The sequence below is a fragment of the Salvelinus alpinus genome, chromosome 3, assembly GCF_045679555.1.
Source record: "Salvelinus alpinus chromosome 3, SLU_Salpinus.1, whole genome shotgun sequence".
Classification (NCBI taxonomy): domain Eukaryota; kingdom Metazoa; phylum Chordata; class Actinopteri; order Salmoniformes; family Salmonidae; genus Salvelinus; species Salvelinus alpinus.
In genome coordinates, this window is record NC_092088.1 from 92,538,157 (window position 1) to 92,552,981 (window position 14,825).

Consider the following 14,825-nt stretch of genomic DNA (forward strand, 5'->3'; position numbering starts at 1 on the left):
AACTGTCACTAAGAGTGTGAATGATTGAGTCTTTGAATGAAGAGATACAACTGTCCAGTGTTTTTTCCAACTCGTTCCAGTCGCTAGAGAGCTGACAAGAGGAGCGATGCAGGGATGTGTGTGCTTTGGGGACTTGAGGGCTGCAGTAGGTATCTCAGATAGGCCTAAGAGGGTGCATGCTCTGTCTTCTTCTTTGACGGACTGCGTGGTTTTACTCAGTTTCATTACATTAGCTGTAGGCTACCACATTAATGCATAATATATAAACAACTTGCACTTCACATTTCAAAACAAGTACTTGCATGGTGGCTTCAATGACAGATTTAGATACTCTGCGGTGCCTCGTTAGGTCGAGAGCTCAACTACGATATCCACAATGCCTTTCGCATCATACGCGGCAGGTTTTTCTCGGATCGGAGTACGCTACAATTCAAAACGAGAGGTCCCTGTTTATGTTCAACATACCTCCAACATAGTACTCTGCTGTCGGCACGGAGAGCGAAGCATTTCTTAAATACATTTTGGGAATGTAACTTTGTACAGGAAGAAAGCTAACACGAAAACGTCGTATGATTGGCCATTCTGACTGTTTTTTTGTATCAAACATTGAGAGATTTGTTGACAAATTGCCTTTGTTAGCTAGTAAACAAGCTAGCTGAACGAAGTTGGGCTGAAGCGGCTGGTGGTAGATTGTTGTTGTCACTTGCTCACTGAGCGGTGTGGCTCGGGAGGAGAGAATCGACGGGAACCACCTCATCGACTCCGCTGTAAGTAGAACTAGCTAAGGCTAACCTTCCTCTCATTTACACAATATAACTAACCATATTAGCTTGCCAATCAGTTGACAATCTCCTGTTTTCCTTTGTGAACCCGCTAGCTAGCTAACATAAGGACAGTAGGATAACTAGCTAATATGATTGCTTGTTTGCTGGTGGAGAGATGTGCCAGGTAACGTTAACGTTACAGTAGCTAGTTATTCCTCTCAAAAACCTAGCTAACTAACTCATAATGGTCATCATTTAGGCTATAACCAAATCTTCTCTTAACGTTAGTCATAACTATTTCTTTTTGGGTCATTGTAATATATAATAATATTTTATCCAAAGCTATTTAGTCATAAATCCATACATTTTTACGCATGGTGTTCCCGGGAATCGAACGCACTATTCCGGCTTTGTCTACCAACTGAGCTAACGTTACTAGCTAACAAACTAGGTTTTGCATGTCAAGTTGGAATGGGATATCATTCCCTTGTTCAAGCATCTGATCTGCTGGCTAGCCCTGCTTCTGCCTTTGTTGGTCCGGTCTGGCGATGACTTGGATCAGCCTTTTTGACATCCATGTCCCGTTGTCGTATCAATCATTCGGTTCCCCCTTTCCAATTATCTTATCTCTTATTTTATTGCGGATCAATAGCTCGAATTGTGATTTGACTTGCCACTCAGCTATTGTTTAGCTACAAACGTTGTCATCATTGCATTGCCAAAGGTTGTTGTTTACAAACTGATTTTTGGTCAGAATATTTTTTGTTTTTAAACTTGAGGATGTACACACACACACACACACACACACACACACACACACACACACACACCACCATATGTTTTACTATCCTTGTGGGTACCCAGCCTTAACCTGACTCCTGAACTTAGCCCTAATTGTAACCAAAACACTAAACCTAACCCCTAAACTTAAAATAGCATTTGTCCTTCTGGGGATGTGGGAAATGTCCCCACTAGGGTCTGAGGGGGTCTGTCCCACTCCAGAGGGTCTGAGGGGGGGGGGGGGGTCTGTCCCACTCCAGAGGGTCTTAGTGGGGGGGGGGTCTGTCCCACTCCAGAGGGTCTGAGTGGGGGGGGGTGGTCTGTCCCACTCCAGAGGGTCTGAGGGGGGGTGTCTGTCCCACTCCAGAGGGTCTGAGGGGGGTGTCTGTCCCACTCCAGAGGGCCTCTATTGAATCTGTCTCTAAATCAGGTCTTCAGATAAAACACAGCTTGTGGTCAGTCAGAAAATGACTGCCTGATGCAGGTATCGGCTTACATGTGCAACAGTTTTAGCTGTGTAACGCACACACAGACACAGTGCGTCTCAGTTTCAGTCAGGAAACCGGAATTAAGTCCTGATGGGATCAGACAGGAATGGAGATGAAACAGCACCGTGTATCCATAGTAACCCCCGCCTGTCCAGCGTGTATCCATAGTAACCCCCGCCTGTCCACCGTGTATCCATAGTAACCCCCGCCTGTCCACCGTGTATCCATAGTAACCCCCGTCTGGCCACCGTGTATCCATAGTAACCCCCGTCTGGCCACCGTGTATCCATAGTAACCCCCGCCTGTCCAGCGTGTATCCATAGTAACCCCCGCCTGTCCACCGTGTATCCATAGTAACCCCCGCCTGTCCAGCGTGTATCCATAGTAACCCCCGCCTGTCCAGCGCGTATCCATAGTAACCCCCGCCTGTCCAGCGCGTATCCATAGTAACCCCCGCCTGTCCAGCGCGCATCCATAGTAACCCCCGCCTGTCCAGCATGTATCCATAGTAACCCCCGCCTGTCCGCCGTGTATCCATAGTAACCCCGCCTGTCCACCGTGTATCCATAGTAACCCCCGCCTGTCCAGCATGTATCCATAGTAACCCCCGCCTGTCCACCGTGTATCCATAGTAACCCCCGCCTGTCCACCGTGTATCCATAGTAACCCCCGCCTGTCCACCGTGTCTCCATAGTAACCCCCGCCTGTCCACCGTGTATCCATAGTAACCCCCGCCTGTCCACCGTGTCTCCATAATAACCCCCGCCTGTCCGGCGTGTCTATAGGAACCCCCGCCTGTACAGCGTGTCTGTAGGAACCCCCGCCTGTACAGCGTGTCTGTAGGAACCCCCGCCTGTCCACCGTGTATCCATAGTAACCCCCGCCTGTCCGGCGTGTCTGTAGGAACCCCCGCCTGTACAGCGTGTCTGTAGGAACCCCCGCCGGTACAGCGTGTCTGTAGGAACCCCCGCCTGTACAGCGTGTCTGTAGGAACCCCTGCCTGTACGGCGTGTCTGTAGTAACCCCCGTCTGTACAGCGTGTCTGTAGGAACCCCCGCCTGTCCAGCGTGTCTGTAGGAAGCCCCGCCTGTCCAGCGTGTCTGTAGGAAGCCCCGCCTGTCCGGCGTGTCTGTAGGAACCCCCGCCTGTACGGCGTGTCTGTAGGAACCCCCGCCTGTACAGCGTGTCTGTAGGAACCCCCGCCTGTACAGCGTGTATGTAGGAACCCCCGCCTGTACAGCGTGTCTGTAGGAACCCCCGCCTGTACAGCGTGTCTGTAGGAACCCCCGCCTGTCCACCGTGTATCCATAGTAACCCCCGCCTGTCCGGCGTGTCTGTAGGAACCCCCGCCTGTCCGGCGTGTCTGTAGGAACCCCCGCCTGTCCAGCGTGTCTGTAGGAACCCCCGCCTGTACGGCGTGTCTGTAGGAACCCCCGCCTGTACGGCGTGTATGTAGGAACCCCCGCCTGTCCACCGTGTATCCATAGTAACCCCCGCCTGTCCGGCGTGTCTGTAGGAACCCCAACCTGTACAGCGTGTCTGTAGGAACCCCCGCCTGTACGGCGTGTCTGTAGGAACCCCCGCCTGTACGGCGTGTCTGTAGGAACCCCCGCCTGTACGGCGTGTCTGTAGGAACCCCCGCCTGTACGGCGTGTCTGTAGGAACCCCCGCCTGTCCGGCGTGTCTGTAGTAACCCCCGCCTGTACAGCGTGTCTGTAGGAACCCCCGCCTGTACAGCGTGTCTGTAGGAACCCCCGCCTGTACAGCGTGTCTGTAGGAACCCCCGCCTGTCCAGCGTGTCTGTAGGAACCCCCGCCTGTACGGCGTGTCTGTAGGAACCCCCGCCTATACGGCGTGTCTGTAGGAACCCCCGCCTGTACAGCGTGTACGATATACATCAATCTGGTTTTCAATTTAGGCATCCTGTGTGTACGTGATGTGCTGTTCTCTGGAGCTGTTGCGTCATGAGGCTTGGTACTGTGTGTTTGTGTGCACACTGTAGGCCTGTGTGTTTTGGCCTGTGTGTTTTGGCCTGTGTGTGTGCACACTGTAGGCCTGTGTGTTTTGGCCTGTGTGTTTTGGCCTGTGTGTGTACACACTGTAGGCCTGTGTGTTTTGGCCTGTGTGTGTACACAATGTAGGCCTGTGTGTTTTGGCCTGTGTGTGTACACAATGTAGGCCTGTGTGTTTTGGCCTGTGTGTGTACACACTGTAGGCCTGTGTGTTTTGGCCTGTGTGTGTACACAATGTAGGCCTGTGTGTTTTGGCCTGTGTGTGTACACAATGTAGGCCTGTGTGTTTTGGCCTGTGTGTGTACACAATGTAGGCCTGTGTGTTTTGGCCTGTGTGTGTACACAATGTAGGCCTGTGTGTTTTGGCCTGTGTGTGTGCACAATGTAGGCCTGTGTGTTTTGGCCTGTGTGTGTACACAATGTAGGCCTGTGTGTTTTGGCCTGTGTGTGTACACAATGTAGGCCTGTGTGTTTTGGCCTGTGTGTGTACACAATGTAGGCCTGTGTGTTTTGGCCTGTTTGTGTACACAATGTAGGCCTGTGTGTTTTGGCCTGTGTGTGTGCATACTGTAGGCCTGTGTGTTTTGGCCTGTGTGTGTGCACACTGTAGGCCTGTGTGTTTTGGCCTGTGTGTTTTGGCCTGTGTGTGTGCACACTGTAGGCCTGTGTGTTTTGGCCTGTGTGTTTTGGCCTGTGTGTTTTGGCCTGTGTGTGTGCACACTGTAGGCCTGTGTGTTTTGGCCTGTGTGTTTTGACCTGTGTGTGTGCACACTGTAGGCCTGTGTGTTTTGGCCTGTGTGTTTTGGCCTGTGTGTTTTGGCCTGTGTGTGTGCACACTGTAGGCCTGTGTGTTTTGGCCTGTGTGTTTAGGCCTGTGTGTTTTGGCCTGTGTGTTTAGGCCTGTGTGTTTAGGCCTGTGTGTTTAGGCCTGTGTGTGTACACACTTTAGGCCTGTGTGTTTTGGCCTGTGTGTGTGCACAATGTAGGCCTGTGTGTTTTGGCCTGTGTGTGCCTGTGTGTTTTGGCCTGTGTGTGTGCACACTGTAGGCCTGTGTGTTTTGGCCTGTGTGTTTTGGCCTGTGTGTGTGCACACTGTAGGCCTGTGTGTTTTGGCCTGTGTGTTTTGGCCTGTGTGTTTTGGCCTGTGTGTGTGCACACTGTAGGCCTGTGTGTTTTGGCCTGTGTGTTTTGGCCTGTGTGTTTAGGCCTGTGTGTTTAGGCCTGTGTGTTTAGGCCTGTGTGTTTAGGCCTGTGTGTTTAGGCCTGTGTGTTTAGGCCTGTGTGTTTAGGCCTGTGTGTGTACACACTGTAGGCCTGTGTGTTTTGGCCTGTGTGTGTGCACAATGTAGGCCTGTGTGTTTTGGCCTGTGTGTGCCTGTGTGTTTTGGCCTGTGTGTGTACACAATGTAGGCCTGTGTGTTTTGGCCTGTGTGTGTACACAATGTAGGCCTGTGTGTTTTGGCCTGTGTGTGTACACAATGTAGGCCTGTGTGTTTTGGCCTGTGTGTGTGCATACTGTAGGCCTGTGTGTTTTGGCCTGTGTGTGTGCACACTGTAGGCCTGTGTGTTTTGGCCTGTGTGTTTTGGCCTGTGTGTGTGCACACTGTAGGCCTGTGTGTTTTGGCCTGTGTGTTTTGGCCTGTGTGTTTTGGCCTGTGTGTTTTGGCCTGTGTGTGTGCACACTGTAGGCCTGTGTGTTTTGGCCTGTGTGTTTTGGCCTGTGTGTGTGCACACTGTAGGCCTGTGTGTTTTGGCCTGTGTGTTTAGGCCAGTGTGTTTAGGCCTGTGTGTTTAGGCCTGTGTGTTTTGGCCTGTGTGTTTAGGCCTGTGTGTTTAGGCCTGTGTGTTTAGGCCTGTGTGTTTAGGCCTGTGTGTGTACACACTGTATGTGCCTGTACTCTGGATGGAATGCCTGGGTAAGTTCCCCAGGTCGTAGCTGTGGGTGTGTAGGTGTGTGTTTTTTGCTTACGTTTGTGCATACTGTAAGCTTCTGAGTCTGTACTCTGAATGACATGCCTGGGTAAGTTCCCCAGGTCGTAGCTGTGGGTGTGTAGGTGTGTGTTTTTTGCTTACGTTTGTGCATACTGTAAGCTTCTGAGTCTGTACTCTGAATGACATGCCTGGGTAAGTTCCCCAGGTCGTAGCTGTGGGTGTGTAGGTGTGTGTTTTTTGCTTACGTTTGTGCATACTGTAAGCTTCTGAGTCTGTACTCTGAATGACATGCCTGGGTAAGTTCCCCAGGTCGTAGCTGTGCGTGTATGAGGCTCGGGACATCTGAGCAGCTTAGGCTGGGCTGTAGGCTCCACTCTGCAGTGTATGTGAAGCTTGGCACACTACTCTCCAGTTCAGCTTATTCACTCCATTCAGTGTGCTGGGTTTGTGCGTGTGAGATGGAGGATTACCAGGGTTTGTCATGGAAAGTGGGTCAGACAGTGGGTATGTTTTTACTGTCATTTCTGTTCGTGGGGTAAGAAAGACAATGGCCTGGTAAAATATCATCAGACGTTTTTCCAAAGTGCTGAAGCAGATTTGACTGTTGGTCTCTCTTTCTCAGTCTCTACACCTTGCGTCTCTCTCTCTGTCTCTCTCTCTATCTCTCTCTCTGTCTCTCTCTCGGTCTCTTTCTTTCTCTACTTCTTCCCTTCTAATTCTTTAGGTATATTCCAAACAGTCTCTCTCCCTCACCCTCTCTGCTTCCCTCTTTCCCTACTTCTCCATCCCTCTCTTTCTTATTTACGCACATTAGGTCATTCATACAGTCATGGAAGGACATGCCTACAAACACCTGAGCTGAAAGAAAATGTTAAATCTGGACACTGTGGCAGTTTGCTTCTGCATCTGACTGGAGAAACATTTAACGGGAAAAAGGACTAAGTGTGTTTGTGGTTTGTGTTGTGAAGCTCTACCTTTTAGTCTAGCAGTTCACAACTTTACAAATGCTGCTCTGAGGTGAAGTTCCCCCTGGGTTTTTATATGTTTTAACCTTTATTTAACTAGGCAAGTCAGTTAAGAACATATTCTTATTTACAGTGACGGCCTACACCGGCCAAATCCGGACGACGCTGGGCAAGTTATGCGCCGCCCTATGGGACTCCCAATCACGGCCGGTTTTGATACAGCCTGGATTCAAACCAGGGTGTGTCTAGTGATGCCTCTAACACTGAGATGCAGTGTCTTAGACCGCTGCGCCACTCCGGAGCCCAAGGTACAGATTTAGGATCAGCTTTCACTCTGCCAATGCTAACTAAAACCATTAGGAGGGGATGCTAAACTGTCCCAAAATCAGCATTTAGGAGCAACTTCACTCAACTCCAATAAGGTTAGCCTTATTAAGTAGTTTGTATTGTGAACACAACATTTATGATGTTGTCTTTGACTTTCACCCCTCAGATTTGGAAAGTGAAAAACAAAGAGCTGATTGGTGGTTGTAGTAGTTAGTGTTAGAGAGGAGTGCTGGTAGGAGTAGTTAGGGTTAGAGAGGAGGGCTGGTAGTAGTAGTTAGGGTTAGAGAGGAGGGCTGGTAGTAGTAGTTAGGGTTAGAGAGGAGGGCTGGTAGTAAGGGTTAGAGAGGAGGGCTGGTAGTAGTAGTTAGGGTTAGAGAGGAGGGCTGGTAGTAGTTCTCTCCTCCCCATATCCCCCAGTCTCTCCCCCCTCTCTCAGGCGCTGCTGCTGCCAGTACAGGCTGTGCTTTAGGCACAGATTTACGATCAGTCTGCCCCTATCAGGTCAGCCCCCCTCCCTGCTATCTTCCTGTGCAGAGTGAGTCAAGTGAGCCACACTTTCCCCAAGCTGCTGGTCACTGGAATGGGTGGTTGATTTCTGGGAAGGTCACACAGTGTGTTCTCTACTGGCAGGAAGTAGTACCTAGACAGAGTGAGTGGCCATGTGGTTTTGAGTGCATGCAATGTGTGTGTGTGTGTGTGCTGTTTGTTGTCTGTCCGCTGTCGGTCTGTGTTCAACTCAGTGAATTATTGATGAGCCTGTAACTTGAACGCCTCCCCTCCTCTCCATCTCCCAGTCTCTCCATCTGTCACCAGTAGCCTACATCCCAGTACTTCCTACTGGAGCCAGTACACCTCTCTCTCTCTCTCTCTCTCTCTCTCTCTCTCTCTCTCTCTCTCTCTCTCTCTCTCTCTCTCTCTCTCTCTCTCTCTCTCTCTCTCTCTCTCTCTCTCTCTCTCTCTCTCTCTCTCTCTCTCTCTCTCTCTCTCTCTCTCTCTCTCTCTCTCTCTCTCTCTCTCTCTCTCTCTCTCTCTCTCTCTCTCTCTCTCTCTCTCTCTCTCTCTCTCTCTCTCTCTCTCTCTCTCTCTCTCTCTCTCTCTCTCTCTCTCTCTCTCTCTCTCTCTCTCTCTCTCTCTCTCTCTCTCTCTCTCTCTCTCTCTCTCTCTCTCTCTCTCTCTCTCTCTCTCTCTCTCTCTCTCTCTCTCTCTCTCTCTCTCTCTCTCTCTCTCTCTCTCTCTCTCTCTCTCTCTCTCTCTCTCTCTCTCTCTCTCTCTCTCTCTCTCTCTCTCTCTCTCTCTCTCTCTCTCTCTCTCTCTCTCTCTCTCTCTCTCTCTCTCTCTCTCTCTCTCTCTCCCCTCTCTCTCTCTCTCTCTCTCTCTCTCTCTCTCTCTCTCTCTCTCTCTCTTCCCCCCCCTCCCCTGGGTGTGTTTGATGGGGATTACCTACCTAGTGACAATCATTTACTGTTAATGCGGCCACGCCTGTGCACACACACACAGGGTGGTGGTAGGGTGGGGCTGTATAATCGGTGCCAGATGGCCTTTGAAGATGGGGGGGGGGGGGGCTCTGTACCTAATTACATTGACCTACACTACGTTGTGTAGTTTTCATGCGTTTCAGGTCCATTACAGCATGTGACTGGGCTGAGTGGATAGAAACAATGCTTTGAATACGAGTTCAGGCAGGCTACAGCCCACTTCTCCATTTAATGGAATACACTGTCTAATATTAAGACAACCTCTGCCTTTGTAGCCTAAATTTGAGCAGTCCAAAGAAACATGTCCACTATTGGAAGTCTTTCTTCTGTTAGTCTTATAGGCTATTGTTTTAAATAGGATTCTGGGAACGTTCAATAAATTCCCTGGTTTTCCCGATATCCCGATTCCGGATTTCCTTCTTATTCCCTTCTGATTCCGGATTTCCTTCTTATTCCCTTCTGATTCCGGATTTCCTTCTTATTCCCTTCTGATTCCGGATTTCCTTCTTATTCCCTTCTGATTCCGGATTTCCTTCTTATTCCCTTCTGATTCCGGATTTCCTTCTTATTCCCTTCTGATTCCGGATTTCCTTCTTATTCCCTTCTGATTCCGGATTTCCTTCTTATTCCCTTCTGATTCCGGATTTCCTTCTTATTCCCTTCTGATTCCGGATTTCCTTCTTATTCCCTTCTGACTGAGGAGATGGACTAGTGTCCTGTCCAGGGGGTGTACTGAGGAGATGGACTAGTGTCCTGTCCAGGGGGTGTACTGAGGAGATAGACTAGTGTCCTGTCCAGGGGGTGTACTGAGGAGATGGACTAGTGTCCTGTCCAGGGGGTGTACTGAGGAGATGGACTAGTGTCCTGTCCAGGGGGTGTACTGAGGAGATGGACTAGTGTCCTGTCCAGGGGGTGTACTGAGGTGATGGACTAGTGTCCTGTCCAGGGGGTATACTGAGGAGATGGACTAGTGTCCTGTCCAGGGGGTGTACTGAGGAGATGGACTAGTGTCCTGTCCAGGGGGTGTACTGAGGAGATAGACTAGTGTCCTGTCCAGGGGGTGTACTGAGGAGATAGACTAGTGTCCTGTCCAGGGGGTGTACTGAGGAGATGGACTAGTGTCCTGTCCAGGGGGTGTACTGAGGAGATGGACTAGTGTCCTGTCCAGGGGGTGTACTGAGGAGATGGACTAGTGTCCTGTCCAGGGGGTGTACTGAGGTGATGGACTAGTGTCCTGTCCAGGGGGTATACTGAGGAGATGGACTAGTGTCCTGTCCAGGGGGTGTACTGAGGAGATGGACTAGTGTCCTGTCCAGGGGGTATACTGAGGTGATAGACTAATGTCCTGTCCAGGGGGTGTACTGAGGAGATGGACTAGTGTCCTGTCCAGGGGGTGTACTGAGGAGATGGACTAGTGTCCTGTCCAGGGGGTGTACTGAGGTGATGGACTAGTGTCCTGTTCAGGGGGTGTACTGAGGTGATATACTAGTGTCCTGTCCAGGGGGTGTACTGAGGTGATGGACTAGTGTCCTGTCCAGGGGGTGTACTGAGGTGATATACTAGTGTCCTGTCCAGGGGGTGTACTGAGGTGATATACTAGTGTCCTGTCCAGGGGGTGTACTGAGGTGATAGACTAGTGTCCTGTCCAGGGGGTGTACTTGAACATCAAGCTTACTTACTGTGGTCAGTCAGTCCATTTCCCCCAATGGGCAAACGTCCAGTCATCCAGGACCTCAGCTGCCACGGATGACCCAGTTGTCGTGGGAATGGCACCGATTTGGTCCCAGATTCTCTTGGCAAGCGGGTCCCGTGTCCTTTCCAGCTGAAACATGGTTTATTTAACCAAGCTAATTTTAATACTGAGGAGAAGGATTTCAACCTGCTCAGAAAGATGATATATAGATGGGATTTATCTCAAACACAACAACAACCAGCACTACATTGGTAGATCATAGATCTGAGAATGAGGAAGACTCTGGCAATCACACAGACAGACACGGAGATTAATTGAAAGTCTGAGAAATGTTTGAAATTGTGAAAAGTTATGGAATTGTGAAAGCGTTATTCAACTTTCATACATTCACCTACATTCTGGAAACCATTTTTTTAGGTCAGATGCTTGGTACAATGGAACTATTCTGATACATTTCCGTTAGACAAGTTGGTGGCTGCGTGGGAGAATTTTCTGAGTTGAGTTGGACACGTCTACTGATGTTTAACCTTTTTATTAGGTTTGTGTTGTTGAGATTAACATCTCTGTTTGAAGAGAGGCCAGGATATCAGCATCAGCAGTATCAGACAAACCGCCGCGTTACATCAGCCAGAGGAAAATCACATCGCTGCATGTTCCCATGTCTGGAGGAAACCATCTACAATGAACTGCATGTTCCCATGTCTGGAGGCGAACCATCTACACTCGCCCACTACAATGAACTGCATGTTCCCATGTCTGGAGGCGAACCATCTACACTCGCCCACTACAATGAACTGCATGTTCCCATGTCTGGAGGACGAACCATCTACACTGAACTACATGTTCCCATGTCTGGAGGAAACCATCTACAATGAACTGCATGTTCCCATGTCTGGAGGAAACCATCTACAATGAACTGCATGTTCCCATGTCTGGAGGAAACCATCTACAATGAACTACATGTTCCCATGTCTGGAGGCGAACCATCTACAATGAACTGCATGTTCCCATGTCTGGAGGACGAACCATCTACACTGAACTACATGTTCCCATGTCTGGAGGAAACCATCTACAATGAACTGCATGTTCCCATGTCTGGAGGCGAACCATCTACACTGAACTGCATGTTCCCATGTCTGGAGGCGAACCATCTAGACTCGCCCACTACAATGAACTGCATGTTCCCATGTCTGGAGGCGAACCATCTACACTCGCCCACTACAATGAACTGCATGTTCCCATGTCTGGAGGCGAACCATCTACACTCGCCCACTACAATGCATCTCATCCTTTGTACTCACTGGGTGCCCACTGGTAGATTCCATAGTCTGTGTTGGTTAAAAGGAACAATTTGCCACTTTTTCACCTAATATTTACTATGCTGTCTTCAGCACCATACCAGTGTCTATTACATAGGTCTACACGTAGGCTAGGCGATGGAACAAAAAGATTAGAACATAAAATGTATTGAGTGTTCTTGTGAGGTTTGTACTCCGGTCTTCTGACAGTTAGGCTGGTTTGTATGCGCAAGTGTTTGATCTGAGGCGATCTAACTTCCTGTCTCATTAAAGGGCGCTTTCTTCTTGTTTCGGATACTCAGGGGGACATCACACAGACAGACAGACACACACATACTCACCAAACTCAAAAAAATCACTTCAACCAGTAAAATGGCTCTTTGGCTAGCTTTTGCTACAGCCTATATCAATGAGCGTTAGCATTCTAGCTAACAACTGCTGCATCCAAAACAGTTATTTTGCAAAGATCACAACCGAATATAATCTTAGTGACTGTTCAAGCAAGAATCAAAACTTCATTGTAAGCGTAAGTTATTTTGTTTAGCCTGAGATATATGTTTTTATTATTTCTGTGTTGAATGGGTGCAGAGTGCGATGGCTTTCTTACAGCCGCGTGCGTCTGTGTGTTGTGTGTCGTGTTCTGGAAAGTTATCTATAGCCTGTTGTCCATCTTCTTTTTAAATAGTCAGCCAACATGTTTTCAGCACTATTTCCCTGATTGATCAAAAGGTGTTTCCTCATGCTCTCTCTCATCTATCTGCAGCACTCATATAGTGAGCAATATGTTTCAACAACAAATTGCAATCGAATTGTATCGACACCTAATTATGATGATAATATGGTATCTTGAGGTCCCTAGTTGGCATGGGTTGGGTGTACCCCAACAACACACTGGTGTCGGCGTATACCGGTCATTAAAAATATTCATGCGAGTAGACTGCTGATTGGCCATACTTCTGAGGAAGTAGCAAGCATTTTTTTTTACGGTCTGTTTGAGATACAATTTGTGAAGTGGGTTTTGTTATGTGTTTGGTTGTTTTCTCCAATTTATGCTTTGGCCACCTGAGTATAGAATGAGTCAACAACATTATTTTGGTATGAGTTAACAGAATATAAACTTTTAAACGTGAGATTTTGACTGGACAGTTACTTTTTTGTCAACAGATATCTAATCACCTGACCCTGATGGCATCATGGCATCCTGACATGCAGTACTTTCAGGTTTCTCCGTTTTTCACCAGTTTGATTCACTCCCTCAGTTGGCTTCCCCTGGTTAGCTAACCGGCAGAAGGAAAAAGGCTTTGAGCTGCCTCCCTATGTTCCCCAGCAACACGCATCCACATACGCACACAGAATACACACGCTCACGAACACATCAAGCGCTCACAGGCAGTCCTCTCCAAAAACAGTACCTCACCCTATTATCATCCCCCCTCTCACCAGTCTTTTAATCTTTTACATCCTGAACGTCAGCCTGTAGAGGAGGGTTTAACGTCCCGAACGTCAGCCTGTAGAGGAGGGTTTAACGTCCCGACCGTCAGCCTGTAGAGGAGGGTTTAACGGCCCCAACGTCAGCCTGTAGAGGAGGGTTTAACGGCCCCAACGTCAGCCTGTAGAGGAGGGTTTAACGTCCCGACCGTCAGCCTGTAGAGGAGGGTTTAACGGCCCCAACGTCAGCCTGTAGAGGAGGGTTTAACGTCCCCAACGTCAGCCTGTAGAGGAGGGTTTAACGTCCCCAACGTCAGCCTGTAGAGGAGGGTTTAACGTCCCCAACGTCAGCCTGTAGAGGAGGGTTTAACGGCCCCAACGTCAGCCTGTAGAGGAGGGTTTAACGTCCCGACCGTCAGCCTGTAGAGGAGGGTTTAACGGCCCCAACGTCAGCCTGTAGAGGAGGGTTTAACGTCCCCAACGTCAGCCTGTAGAGGAGGGTTTAACGTCCCCAACGTCAGCCTGTAGAGGAGGGTTTAACGTCCCCAACGTCAGCCTGTAGAGGAGGGTTTTAGAAAGACGGACAAACATCTAGACCTCAAGTCAAATTGTATTTGTTACATGCCCGGAATACAGCAGGCCTTAACCAACAATGCAGTTTTAAACCTAAACAAGCACTGGTAGGATCATCCGCTAGTGAATTTCCCCATCATAAAGTTATCAGTGGATTTATAATAGACTAAGCCTATCTGTGGATGGCGCATGTGTACAGTAAGAAAGTTGTGTTGAAGTGTTCCACAAACAGCCAGCCAAATCCCAGACACACACACAACCCTCAGCTCTCAACCATTATTTTATTTAACCTTTATTTAACTAGGCAAGAACAAATTTGCAATTCTTATTTACAATGACGGTCTTCCGGGGAACAGTGGGTTAACTTCCTTGTTCAGGGGCAGAACGACAGATTTTTACCTTGTCACCTCGGGGATTCGATCTAGCAACCTTTCGGTTACTGGCCCAATGCTCTAACCACTAGTCTACCTGCCGCCACAATGCAGGGGGTCAGACGGCCTTCCTAACCCACAGGTTAGTTTCATAATACAGACGGCCTTCCTGCTCTCCCAGCCAGGCCCCAGACCAGTGCTCCAGAACCCCATCCCAGTCCAGAGTAAAAACATTGTTTATCATCCGTATGGAACATCACTGGTCATCTACACACATCCCTCTCCCTGTCTGGAACACGATTTCCCTCCCAAATCCCAGGTAGCCTACACCAATCCCGTGTCCCTGTCTGGAACACGATGTCCCTCCCAAATCCCAGGTGACTGAGATATGATTCCTCCTCTCTTTCTTCTCCTTCCCTCTCTTTTGATATTTTACACATCCCTGCTCATCGATTAGATGGGTTACACAGGAAGACTGAGGGAGGGAGACAAAGACGGGGAGTCTGTGAGAGGGAGGGAAAGAGAGACTGTGCGAGGTATCGTTAGTGTCGATCTCCTTTCCCGAGCGTCCCCTCAGATTGATTACCTGGTCATCAGACTTTGTAATCTTCAGCGTGTGCAAACCAATCCTCCTCCTCTGATCCCTCCATGCAACCAACACAGGAGTCCAGACCGGACGCAGGGAGTAAGCAACAACCAACATATTCAGGAGTCCGGAC

General features: G+C 49.2%; 1 protein-coding gene across 2 annotated transcripts in view; it reads left to right on the forward strand.

Moving 5' to 3' along the window:
* Nucleotides 1–14,825, forward strand: part of peli1b (pellino E3 ubiquitin protein ligase 1b) — a 46,937-nt gene continuing 32,112 nt past the window's right edge. The window contains exons 1-2 of one of the 2 annotated variants that reach the window (XM_071394504.1): nucleotides 1–767; nucleotides 7,075–7,249. The gene's annotated coding sequence lies outside the window, so the exon portion shown is untranslated. The remainder of the gene's footprint in view (nucleotides 768–7,074; nucleotides 7,250–14,825) is intronic. The other variant, XM_071394503.1, reaches the window with a different exon arrangement.